The sequence below is a fragment of the Dama dama genome, chromosome 18 (genome assembly GCF_033118175.1).
Source record: "Dama dama isolate Ldn47 chromosome 18, ASM3311817v1, whole genome shotgun sequence".
Lineage (NCBI taxonomy): Eukaryota > Metazoa > Chordata > Mammalia > Artiodactyla > Cervidae > Dama > Dama dama.
This window is the reverse complement of record NC_083698.1, coordinates 56,109,418-56,123,125: the sequence shown is the minus strand read 5'-3', so window position 1 is coordinate 56,123,125 and position 13,708 is coordinate 56,109,418. Positions and strand designations below refer to the sequence as shown.

General features: G+C 38.2%; 1 long non-coding RNA gene across 1 annotated transcript in view; it reads left to right on the top strand.

The window, feature by feature from the left end:
- The first annotated feature begins 579 nt into the window (after window positions 1-579).
- The window catches only part of LOC133072812 (uncharacterized), a 58,687-nt gene continuing 45,558 nt past the window's right edge, over window positions 580-13,708 (top strand). The window contains exon 1 of the long non-coding RNA XR_009696813.1: window positions 580-653. This is a non-coding gene — a long non-coding RNA (uncharacterized LOC133072812). The remainder of the gene's footprint in view (window positions 654-13,708) is intronic.

Sequence of the window (13,708 nt, the reverse complement as noted above, 5' to 3'; positions counted from 1 at the left end):
GTCAGGTGCTAGATTGTCAAGAAACAGGTGTACTTGGGAGAATGCTTATCTATACATTATTTATCACAGAGGCTATACTTTCTTATGCCTCATGGTGAGCAATCAAATATATAAATAATGGGTATTTTTCCATTAATTTGATTCCTCCTCTAGAGTTTCCATACTTTAATTGAGACAGATTCAAATTACAAAATAATATTAAACATAATTCACAATACAGTGTTAGCTATAGAAATTTTCTAACTTAATTGAGTTCCCTAAGCATGTGAGTTTTAGGGGGCACATTATTACTGCTTGTGGGTTTTACCTTTAGATTCAAGTAAACTGCTTATATTGTGTGGTTCTCTGTAGCATTTTCTGTCTCCTTGCTTTCACTTAAGGTGACACTTTGATCAAAGGTGACAAAGCATGAAATTATGGCTGGCTGTAAAAATGTCACATGCTATTTCAAAGTCCTCCTGCGGTTGGAAAATTTCCTGATTATCAGGATACACCATGGGAATTAAAATTCAGTGCGCCTGACATTACAGCATGTTTTAACAAGAGCACAATTATATTCCTACCCTGTTCCAGTATAGAGTTGCCTAGTCAGAATTGTCAGACAACTCCGTGGGGAATAGGAGCTGTCACCGAGCATCAGCTCACACAGGAGGGTAAGATGAAGTCAATGGTTTCTTCCTTTATGAAAATCACTAATTGTATTTTCTTTGAAAATATGTGCTCCTATGCCTGGAGCAAGCCCTGAGAATGTAAGAAAATCAGTCTATTTTCAAGTTTTATGGCAAAATCCTTTATGTAATAAGAACAGTTAGCTATTTTCTCCTCTGTAAAATGAAAAAAAAAAAAAAATTCTAGGACATATGCAGCAACTGTCACAATTGTGAAAAATAAGACATTTTGAAAATATGTCTGTAAAATTACCAGATTTATTTTTATGGAGAAAGAAAAAATGTCCTTTGTGGGCCTCAATTTTATTGAAAAATACTGATTGAGCACCTACTTCATACCAGGCTATTTGCTAGGCTCTGGGTGTACAAGAAATGCATAAATATATTTTCTGCCTTCATAGTACTCACAGGCTAGCAGAAGAGACAAAAATGCAAATAAAATTAATTTCCTAATCAGAAGGAAAACAAAGATGAGAAATAAATAATTATAACTCAAAGATGATAAAGGTGTCTTATAACATGAGCTCAAAGTGCTTAGCCTAATGCCAACTGAAGAAAACTGAAGTCTGCCAAAATAGTAATCAGTCCTTGAACTGTCATTGTTTTTCTTTTTTTTTTTTACAAATCAATGATTTTTTAATATACTCACAAATATTTGTATCCATTCTCACAATCAAATTTAGAGCATTTTCATTATTCTAAAAAGAAACCCCATAACTACTAGAAATCATTCCCTACTTCTCTACAACTTCCCCCAACAGCTCTAGGCAAACACCAGTCTATTTTCTGTCTCTGTAGATTTGTCAATTTTGTGTATTTCATTTAAATGACGTCATGCACTATGGAGAATTCACTTCTTGATAGCTATCGCTACAGGCTCCTAGCTGGCTTCCCCTTAGCCGGTCTTGGCAGTGCTCCATCCATACCACACAGGGCAGTAAGAGCGATGTTGTTATGTTGTCCTTCAGTTCTTTACTTAAACTTCTCCAGTGGCTTCTCTTCACTCTTGGGATCGCATCTCAACCCTTCAGCACAAAAAGTCCTGTGGGATCTGGTTTCTGTCCAGCCTCATTTCTTCTTCCCACCCCTCATCTTTATGCGGTAACATTGAAGTTCATTGTTCTACCTCCCAGAACCCGGAGGGCTTCTCGTGGCTCTGCATCTTTGTTCTTGCTCCTGCCTCTGTCTATGATCCTGTTTCTTGGCTTGTCTGCCTGGAAAACTCCTATTCATCTTTCCAGGTGCAACTAACGTGCTGCCTCTTCCTGGGAGCTTTCCTTGATTTCTCAAGGCAGCTGGAATGCTCTTTCCCTCATCTCCCTCTGCTGCACTTCACCCCTGCCCCCATGTGAATCAGGACCTCACTTTTAGTGCCAATGTGAACTTGGGACCTTTGTCCACCTCTGAGTCTAAGCCTCTCGAGAAGAGGGCAGTATCCAGATCTTTCCATCTTTGTACCTTTTATACAAAGTGCAGGGTCTGACCTTATAATAGGTACTTGATAACTGTTTAATTGGTAATTATGCCTAGCTTTTATTAAGCACTTTTACTAAGGCCAGAAGGAGTGCCACGCCCTCTAATTCATTATGTGATTTGGTTCACACAATTACAATCACCCCATGAGGTAGATGTCCTTTTCCTATTTTTTTTTTTTTTTTATTAGTTGGAGGCTAATTACTTCACAACATTTCAGTGGGTTTTGTCATACATTGATAAGAATCAGCCATAGATTTACACGTATTCCCCATCCCGATCCCCCCTCCCACCTCCCTCTCCACCCGATTCCTCTGGGTCTTCCCAGTGCACCAGGCCCGAGCACTTGTCTCATGCATCCCACCTGGGCTGGTGATCTGTTTCACTATAGATAGTATACATGCTGTTCTGTTGAAATATCCCACCCTCACATTCTCCCAGAGTTCAAAAGTCTGTTTTGTATTTCTGTGTCTCTTTTTCTGTTTTGCATATAGGGTTATCGTTACCATCTTTCTAAATTCCATATATATGTGTTAGTATGCTGTAATGTTCTTTATCTTTCTGGCTTACTTCACTCTGTATAAGGGGCTCCAGCTTCATCCATCTCATTAGGACTGGTTCGAATGAATTCTTTTTAATGGCTGAGTAATATTCCATGGTGTATATGTACCACAGCTTCCTTATCCATTCATCTGCTGATGGGCATCTAGGTTGCTTCCATGTCCTGGCTATTATAAACAGTGCTGTGATGAACATTGGGGTGCACGTGTCTCTTTCAGATCTGGTTTCCTCAGTGTGTATGCCCAGAAGTGGGATTGCTGGATCATATGGCAGTTCTATTTCCAGTTTTTTAAGAAATCTCCACACTGTTTTCCATAGCGGCTGTACTACTTTGCATTCCCACCAACAGTGTAAGAGGGTTCCCTTTTCTCCACACCCTCTCCAGCATTTATTGCTTGTAGACTTTTGGATAGCAGCAATCCTGACTGGCGTGTAATGGTACCTCATTGTGGTTTTGATTTGCATTTCTCTAATAATGAGTGATGTTGAGCATCTTTTCATGTGTTTGTTAGCCATCTGTATGTCTTCTTTGGAGAAATGTCTGTTTAGTTCTTTGGCCCATTTTTTGATTGGGTCATTTATTTTTCTGGAATTGAGCTGCAGGGGTTGCTTGTATATTTTTGAGATTAATCCTTTGTCTGTTTCTTCATTTGCTATTATTTTCTCCCAATCTGAGGGCTGTCTCTTCACCTTACTTATAGTTTCCTTTGTAGTGCAAAAGCTTTTAAGTTTCATTAGGTCCCATTTGTTTAGTTTTGCTTTTATTTCCAATATTCTGGGAGGTGGGTCATAGAGGATCTTGCTGTGATTCATGTCGGAGAGTGTTTTGCCTATGTTCTCCTCTAGGAGTTTTATAGTTTCTGGTCTTACATTTAGATCTTTAATCCATTTTGAGTTTATTTTTGTGTATGGTGTTAGAAAGTGTTCTAGTTTCATTCTTTTACAAGTGGTTGACCAGTTTTCCCAGCACCACTTGTTAAAGAGGTTGTCTTTTTTCCATTGTATATCCTTGCCTCCTTTGTCAAAGATAAGGTGTCCATAGGTTCGTGGATTTATCTCTGGGCTTTCTATTCTGTTCCATTGATCTATATTTCTGTCTTTGTGCCAGTACCATACTGTCTTGATGACTGTGGCTTTGTAGTAGAGTCTGAAGTCAGGCAGGTTGATTCCTCCAGTTCCATTCTTCTTTCTCAAGATGACTTTGGCTATTCGAGGTTTTTTGTATTTCCATACAAATTGTGAAATTCTTTGGTCTAGTTCTGTGAAAAATACCGTTGGTAGCTTGATAGGGATTGCATTGAATCTATAGACTGCTTTGGGTAGAATAGCCATTTTGACAATATTGATTCTTCCAATCCATGAACACGGTATGTTTCTCCATCTGTTTGTGTCCTCTTTGATTTCTTTCATCAGTGTTTTATAGTTTTCTATGTATAGGTCTTTTGTTTCTTTAGGTAGATATACTCCTAAGTATTTTATTCTTTTTGTTGCAATGGTGAATGGTATTGTTTCCTTAATTTCTCTTTCTGTTTTTTCATTGTTAGTATATAGGAATGCAAGGGATTTCTGTGTGTTAATTTTATATCCTGCAACTTTACTATATTCATTGATTAGCTCTAGTAATTTTCTGGTAGAGTCTTTAGGGTTGTCTATGTAGAGGATCATGTCATCTGCAAACAGTGAGAGTTTCACTTCTTCTTTTCCTATCTGGATTCCTTTTACTTCTTTTTCTGCTCTGATTGCTGTGGCCAACACTCCCAAAACTATGTTGAATAGTAGTGGTGAGAGTGGGCACCCTTGTCTTGTTCCTGATTTCAGGGGAAATGCATTCAATTTTTCACCATTGAGGGTAATGCTTGCTGTGGGTTTGTCATATATAGCTTTTATTATGTTGAGGTATGTTCCTTCTATTCCTGCTTTCTGGAGAGTTTTAATCATAAATGGGTGTTGAATTTTGTCAAAGGCTTTCTCTGCATCTATTGAGATAATCATATGGTTTTTATCTTTCTATTTGTTAATGTGGTGTATTACATTGATTGATTTGTGGATATTAAAGAATCCTTGCATTCCTGGGATAAAGCCCACTTGGTCATGGTGTATGATTTTTTTAATATGTTGTTGGATTCTGTTTGCTAGAATTTTGTTAAGGACTTTTGCATCTATGTTCATCAGTGATATTGGCCTGTAGTTTTCTTTTTTTGTGGCATCTTTGTCTGGTTTTGGAATTAGGGTGATGGTGGCCTCATAGAATGAGTTTGGAAGTTTACCTTCTTCTGCAATTTTCTGGAAGAGTTTGAGTAAGATAGGTGTTAGCTCTTCTCTAAATTTTTGGTAGAATTCAGCTGTGAAGCCATCTGGTCCTGGGCTTTTGTTTGCTGGAAGATTTTTGATGACAGTTTCGATTTCCTTGCTTGTGATGGGTCTGTTAAGATCTTCTATTTCTTCCTGGTTCAGTTTTGGAAAGTTATACTTTTCTAAGAATTTGTCCATTTCATCCAAGTTGTCCATTTTATTGGCATAGAGCTGCTGGTAGTAGTCTCTTATGATCCTTTATATTTCAGTGTTGTCTGTTGTGATCTCTCCATTTTCATTTCTGATTTTGTTAATTTGGTTCTTCTCCCTTTGTTTCTTAATAAGTCTTGCTAATGGTTTGTCAATTTTGTTTATTTTTTCAAAAAACCAGCTTTTAGCTTTGTTGATTTTTGCTATGGTCTCTTTAGTTTCTTTTGCATTTATTTCTGCCTTGATTTTTAAGATTTCTTTCCTTCTGCTAACCCTGGGGTTCTTCATTTCTTCCTTCTCTAATTGCTTTAGGTGAAGAGTTAGGTTATTTATTTGGTTTTTTTCTTGTTTCTTGATGTAAGCCTGTAATGCTATGAACCTTCCCCTTAGCACTGCTTTTACAGTGTCCCATAGGTTTTGGGTCGTTGTGTTTTCATTTTCATTCATTTCTATATATATTTTGATTTCTTTTTTGATTTCTTCTATGATTTGTTGGTTATTCAGAAGTGTGTTATTTAGCCTCCATATGTTTGAAGTTTTAACAATTTTTTTTCCTGTAATTGAGATCTAATCTTACTGCACTGTGGTCAGAAAAGATGACTGGAATGATTTCGATTTTTTTTGAATTTTCCAAGACCAGATTTATGGCCCAGGATGTGATCTATTCTGGAGAAGGTTCCGTGTGCACTTGAGAAAAAGGTGAAGTTGATTGTTTTGGGGTGAAATGTCCTATAGATATCAATTAGGTCTAGCTGGTCCATTGTGTCATTTAAGGTTTGTGTTTCCTTGTTAATTTTCTGTTTAGTTGATCTATCCATAGTTGTGAGTGGGGTATTAAAGTCTCCCACTATTATTGTGTTACTATTAATTTCCTCTTTCATACTCGTTAGTGTTTGCCGCACATATTGTGGTGCTCCTATGTTGGGTGCATATATATTTATAATTGTTATATCTTCTTCTTGGATTGATCCTTTGATCATTATGTAGTGTCCTTCTTTGTCTCTTTTCACATCCTTTATTTGAAAGTCTATTTTATCTGATATGAGTATTGCGACTCCTGCTTTCTTTTGGTCTCCGTTTGCATGAAATATTTTTTCCCAGCCCTTCACTTTTAGTCTGTATGTGTCTCTTGTTTTGAGGTGGGTCTCTTGTAGACAGCATATATAGGGGTCTTGTTTTTGTATCCATTCAGCCAATCTTTGTCTTTTGGTTGGGGCATTCAACCCATTTACATTTAGGGTAATTATTGATAGGTGTGGTCCCGTTGCCATTTACTTTGTTGTTTTGGGTTCACGTTTATATAACCTTTCTGCATTTCCTGTCTAGAGAAGATCCTTTAGTATTTGTTGAAGAGCTGGTTTGGTGGTGCTGAATTCTCTCAGCTTTTGCTTATCTGTAAAGCTTTTGAATTCTCCTTCATATCTGAATGAGATCCTTGCTGGATACAATAATCTAGGTTGTAGGTTATTCTCTTTCATTACTTTCAGTACGTCCTGCCATTCCCTTCTGGCCTGGAGGGTTTCTATTGATAGATCAGCTGTTATCCTTATGGGAATCCCTTTGTGTGTTATTTGTTGTTTTTCCCTTGCTGCTTTTAATATTTGTTCTTTGTGTTTGATCTTTGTTAATTTGATTAATATGTGTCTTGGGGTGTTTCGCCTTGGGTTTAGCCTGTTTGGGACTCTCTGGGTTTCTTGGACTTGGGTGGCTATTTCCTTCCCCATTTTAGGGAAGTTTTCAGCTATTATCTCCTCGAGTATTTTCTCATGGCCTTTCTTTTTGTCTTCTTCTTCTGGAACTCCTATGATTCGAATGTTGGGGCATTTCACATTTTCCCAGAGGTCCCTGAGGTTGTCCTCATTTCTTTTGATCCTTTTTTCTTTTTTCCTCTCTGCTTCATTTATTTCCACCATTTTATCTTCTACCTCACTTATCCTATCTTCTGCCTCCGTTATTCTACTCTTGGTTCCCTCCAAAGTGTTTTTGATCTCATTCATTGCATTATTCACTTTTAATTCACTTTTTTTTATTTCTTCTAGGTCTTTATTAAACATTTCTTGTATCTTTTCAATCTTTGTTTCCAGGCTATTTATCTGTAACTCCATTTTGCTTTCAAGATTTTGGATCATTTTTATTATCATTATTCTAAATTCTTTTTCAGGTAGATTCCCTATCTCCTCCTCTTTTGTTTGACTTGGTGGGCATTTTTCATGTTCCTTTACCTGTTGGGTATTTCTTTGCCTTTTCATCTTGTTTAGATTGCTGTGTCTGGAGTGGGCTTTCTGTGTTCTGGAGGTCTGTGGTTTCTTTTTATTGTGGAGGATTAACCCAGTGGGTGGGGTTAGACGATTGGCTTCTCAAGGTTTCCTGGTTAGGGAAGCTTGCATCAGTGTTCTGGTGCATGGAACTTGATTTCTTCTCTTTGGAGAGCAATGGAGTGCCCAGTAATGAGTTTTGAGATGGGTCTATGTGTTAGGTGTGACCTTGGGCAGCCTGTATGTTGATGTTCAGGGCTATGTTCCTGCGTTGCTGGAGAATTTGCGTGGTATGTCTTGCTCTAAAACTTATTGGCTCTTGGGTGGTGGTTGGTTTCAGTGTAGGTATGGAGGCTTTTGGATAGTCACTTATTACTTAAAGTTCCATGTAGTAAGGAGTTTTCTGGTGTTCTCAGGTTTTGGGCTTAAGTCTCCTGCCTCTGGATTTCAGTTTTATTCTTCCTGTAGTCTCAGGACTTCTGCAACTATACAGCACTGATAAGAAAACTTCTAGGTTAATGGCGAAAAGATTCTCCCCCATTAGGGACACCCAGAGAGGTTCACAGAGTTACATGAAGAAGAGGAGAGGGAGGAGGGAGATAGAGATGAGCAGGAGGAGAAAAAAACGGGGACTCAAGAGGAGAGAGTCAGATCTACGCAGCTGTCTGTTCCCAGAGTGTTCTCCGTAGCCCAGTCACCTACAAAGATTCACAGAATTGGATTGGGAAGAGAAGGGGAAAGGAGGAAATAGAGGTGTTCTGAGGTAGAAAACAGAGAGTCAAGATTGGGAGAGAATAATCTTCGGTTAAAAAATAGGGCTTCTCTCTTTTTTTTTTTTTTTGTAAGGTTATAGTGTATTGAAAATGAAAATTAAGGAGTAGTAGAGGAGTACTAGAGGACTTTAAAAGAAATAAGAGAAAAAGAAAATAGAAAATAGAAGAGAAAAGGAAAGAAAAAAAAAAGAAGAAAAAAGAAAAAAAAAAGAAAAAGAAAAAAAAAAGAAAGAAAAAAAAATTTTTTTTTCCCCTAATTAAAAAAATCATAAAAATCTATGGACATGAAAGTTAAGGAGTAATGGGGGAGTAATAGGGGATTTTAAAGGAAAATAAAACAGAAAAAATAAAAAAAGGAAAAAAAAAGAGAAAAAAGTAAAATTATATCTAGGAGTTTCTCTGGAGCTATTGCGGTCAGTTTGGGTTCGGCTCAGTTTCAGATAGCTCCTCGTTCCAGCTTACACTTCTCGATATCTACAGGCCCCTTCCAGTGTAGTCGGTGTTTTCTAGAGGGATTTTAATCTGTTGCACCAGTCCCTTCTGAAGTGCTTCCCTTTGTTTATTTGGCTTCTGTTTGCAGGTCTCTTCAGAGCCTCATTTCCACCCTGACACAAGCGGGCGGAAGTGGACTCTTATTCAGGTAGCTAGTTCCCTCGCTCTGTGGGGAGGGGCTGGCGCCGCGGGGAGGGGCTGGCGCTGTGGGGACGGGCTGAGGCTGCTTTCTCCGTCTGCGCTGCTCAGGCTTCCGGCTGTTCTATATGGAGCGCGCCCTGCGCTGCGCGAGGTTCCAGCCCTCGGGTGTTCCACAAAAGCGTGGAACGAAAAGCTGCGCCTGCTCTCTGTGCCTTCCCCGTCAGAGCGTTCCAGGCAGCCAGGGGCTTGGTGGGTGCACTCTCCCCAGGTGTGGCGCGCCCACTCCCTTCCGCGGACCCAGTCTCAGTTTCCGCTGGCGCCAGTCGGGTGCGCGCGCCTTCTGCCCTCGGCGTCCCCAGCCCCAGTCCCCGCCCGCGCCGGTCGGGTGCCTGCGCCCTGTGTCTCGCCGCGACCTTCCCCTCCCCCCTGCCTCCTGCCTCCGGCGGGGCTGGGCCGGTCCGCAGCCTGCGAGCTCTTCTCTGGACTTTCTCGGTCTCTTTGTTCTGCGAACGGCCGGCAGTGTGTTCGGGCCGGTTAATTTACTCTCTCTCTTTTGGTCTCCCACAGTTCAAGTTGGCAACTCACAGAAGCTCCCTCCGATTGTCCTCAGGGCACTCAGGCCCGGACCCTACCCCAAGCAATGTCGCCTAAGACTTCCCGGGACGGACCTCCGTCCTTAGCTCTTTTGTCTCACTTTTTATCTTTTATATTTTATCCTACCTCCTTTCGAAGACAATGGGCTGCTTTTCTGGGCGCCTGATGACCTCAGCTAGCGATCAGAAGTTGTTTTGCGAAGTTTGCTCTGCGTTCAGTTATTCTTTTGATGAATTTGTAGGAGAGAAAGTGGTCTCCCCGTCCTACTCCTCCGCCATCTTGGCTCCTGAACTGTCATTGTTATAAGAAGGTGAAAGGTATACTAATTCACCTATTTATAATAGTTTTCTGATTAATGTATATCTTCCTTCTGAATTCAGGAAACAGTAAATACTTTAAATGTGTTTCACATTGTCAAAACCTTTTTAACTTTAGTTTAAAAGAGGGCTTTTATAAAAGACTAGTCTTTATGGATGTTTGCTGTTTGCATCCAAAAAATAAGAATTCTAACATAACCAAAAGACATAAAGTAATGGTACAGTTAAGGAAAAGGAAAAAAGAGTTTCCTGGAGCTGTCTCAGTAGCTCCATGGGAGGAAGATGCAGGTGTGCTGAAGAGGTGTCTGAGCTTCTATTCTGCGTCTGTAAGAGTAGCTTTAAATTCATCTACATCAGATATTGAGCATCAGCAAATGACTTACTTGAAGAAAAGTTCATCCTGCTGAAAATATTTTGTGTGCTTCATTTTTTTCCTCATTGCTTTAATGTCATAAGAAGGCGTTCCCATTTCTATGTCTGGCAAGAGCAGTTTAATCCCATTGCAGATCTGACCCACATCTATAGCTTTTTGATTCTCCTGAGACTCATGGTCCCACTTATTTTTGTAATTAGAACACCAAGTATTCTAAATGTACTGCCTTTTATCTCTTTGGTGTTTCTCTTCCCACCATCTGGCTGACCTAAAAAAATCTCAATATGTGAACTTAACTAATGACTGCTAATCAAAGGTGATAGACCTCTCCTGTCTTCTGTGTGCCCTCGATCCATCGTTTGTGAATCCTTCTTACTCAACACCACTGGGTCTGTGGGGTATGTTGAGATACCCCTTCCAAAGTGAAGAATAAATTGTTACACATGGCCCCTCCTACAACCAGATTTTTTTTTAAAAAGGCACAATGTCTAGTGTCCTCTTTAGATTCTGAAGGCAATGTTTTGCTTATTTGGGTGTGCTATTCTGGCTCATTTACTGAGTGACCAGAAAAGCTACTAGTTTTAAGTGGGGCCAGAACAGAAGGCTTTACAACAGGTCCAGGCTGTGGTGCAAGACTTTCTACCACTTAGGCCATAAGATCTAGCAGATCCAGTGGCACTTGAAGCATCAGTGGCAGAGACGGATGCTGTTTGGAGCCTTTGACAGACAGGCTCAGAGGAGCCTGCCTGAAGTCTCGTCAAGAAGAGAGTTACGGGATGGGGTCAGTGTAGCTACAATTTTTCAAGTTTGTTCATCATACAAAAAACCCGTTTTTGGTTTTATTTGATATTTCTGTTGTTTCCCTGTTTCCATTTAATTGACCTCTGATTTTTACTTTGATCTTCTGCCTAATTTTGGTTTAATTATTTTTCCTAGTTTTTTAAGGTAAATGTTAGCTTATTTGTTCAAGACCTTTTTAATTTCTCAAAATAGGCATTTAAAACCATATATTTCCCTCCAAGAACTGATTTATCTGTCCCCATAAATTTTCATGTGTTGTTATTTTCATTCAGTTAAAATATGTTTAAAGTTCCCTTGTGTGCATGCCTGCTAAGTCTTTCAGTCTTGTCCAACTCTTTGTGACCCCATGGACTGTGGCCCACTGGGCTCCTTTGTCAGTAGGATTCTCCAGGCAAGAATACTGGAGTGGGTTTGCCATGCCCTCCTCCAAGGGATCTTTCCAACCCAGGGATTGAATCCAAGTCTCTTAGGTCTCTTGCATTGCAAGGTGAATTCTTAACCACTGGACCACCAGGGAAAACCCCTCTATGCTTTTAATTTTCTTAGATTTTACTCCATGTTCTTTATTAGGTTCATATATGGTAATAGCATTATATTTTCCTGATATATTGATCTATTTATTATTATGAAATGTTTCTCTTTGTCTCTAATAATATCTTTTGTCTTATAATCTGTTCTAATATTAATCTATCCATTTCACCTCTTTAATGTTTGGTTACTGATCACATGATACAATTTCTTCCATCCTTTTACTTTTAATCTACCTATCTTTATGAAGCTATAGTCTTATAGACAGGCTATAGTTGGATATTGTTCTTTAATCCAATCTAACAATATGTTTGGACTAGCATTTTAGTCTATCCATACTTAGTGTTATTGCTGATTGGATTAGCCTTTGTCATTTTGCTATAGTATTTTTAATGTGTCAAGTCTTTTTTTTTCCCCTTTATTTTTTCCTTTCTACTGTTTTTGTGATTATTAAAATTTTTTATTGTATAATTTTCTCTGTTTTTCTTAGCACTTTTTAAAAGTTATTTTCTTAAAGGTTGCTATAGAGATTAGAATACAAATTTTAATTTATCATAGTCAACTCCAGGTTAATTCTTTAATTCTAAAGAATTTTTTAATTCTGGATATAGGTAGCAACACTTCTTGAGTATGGCTTTACTCTTTTCCTTCTTTTATACTAATATTTTCACATATATTTCATTTATGTATGTAATAAATCCAGTGATATAGTGTTATAGTCATTGGCCTTTGCAACAATATTTTATTTAGCTATTTAAGAAGAAATGGAAAAATACATTTGCAGCTTATATTTATCCATGTTTTTGCCATCTACAATGCTCTTTATTTTTTCTTGTAGATCTGAGTTATCATCTGATGTCACATATTTTAAGACTGAAAGACTTTCTTTAATATATTTTAAGGCATTGCTGGTAGGAATGAATTCACTTAATCTTTGTTTATCTCTGAATGTCTTTATTTTCCTTTATTTTTGATGGTAGTTCTATTACATATACATTCTTGGTTGACAGGTTTTCATTTTTTCTCTCAGCACTTTGGAAAACACATCTTGTTGCCTTCTGGATTCCATTGTTTCTGATGAGAAGCAAGCCATTAATCATATTGTTGTTTCCTTGTATATAATTAGTCATTTTTCTCTTGCTGCTTTCAATTTTTTTTAATATTTGTCTTTTAGCAGTCTGACTATTATGTGCTCAGATGTAAATCTCTCTTTGTCTCATGTGAAATATTTTCAGCTTCTTGGCTTTGTATAGTTTTCTCTCCTTTACTTCTGGGACTCCTGTTACCTACGTGTGGATATGTTTCATGTCATTCCATAGGTTTTAAATCTCTATTCTCCTTTCTGTCTTCAGACTGGATAAATTAAATAGATTCATCTACAAGTTTGATGATTCTCTCTTCTGCTATTTAAAATATGATGTTGGGCTAATCTATTTGCATATTTGTTATAGTACTTTTTGATTTTAGAGTATCCATTTGGTTCCTTTTAAACAGTTTCTATTTCCTTATGAGATTCCTTTAAGTGTTGATTCATTGAACATATAAAACCTTTAAGTATGCCTTCTGTTAATTATTGAACATACAATGTGTTCTTTGAAGTCTTGGTTATATCAATATCTGCACTCACTCAGAAACAGTTTCTATTGGCTGCTTTATTTCTTGAATTGGTCACATATTCTGTTTGTATGCCTCATGGTCTTTTGTTGAAAACTGGACATGTTAGGTCTTGTACCTACCGTATATTCTGCAGTAGTTGATATCTTTGCTCAGTTATTTTATTTTCTTGTTTTTTTTCAACCCCCTTGACTTCCTGGGGTTGCTCCTTTGTCCACATACCCCATTGGTCAGCCAATGATTGATTAGTGTTTGTGCTTGAATACTGTGACCCCATACAATTTCTACCATCTGCAGATTGATGTGTTCAGTTAGGGAGCATATGTAAAGTTCAGATAGCTTTCAAGTCTTTTGGCATCTGCTTTTAGCCATGACCCCTTGGGGCTCCCCTGTCTGTGCACTTAGTGTGCTAGTAAGCCAGGTATGAATTGAGCTAATTTTTTTTTTTAACTCTTAATATTTAATTTAATAATTAAGAGTTTATAAAAGTTTCACTCTTATAACGCTCTTTCATTCCTATGTTTTCCCTGTAAATTAAGTGGCAGGTCCATTGATAACCTCAATTAGGACTAAATTCAAAGACAGTCGAGCTGAAGGCTTTTTCTGTGTATTTCTT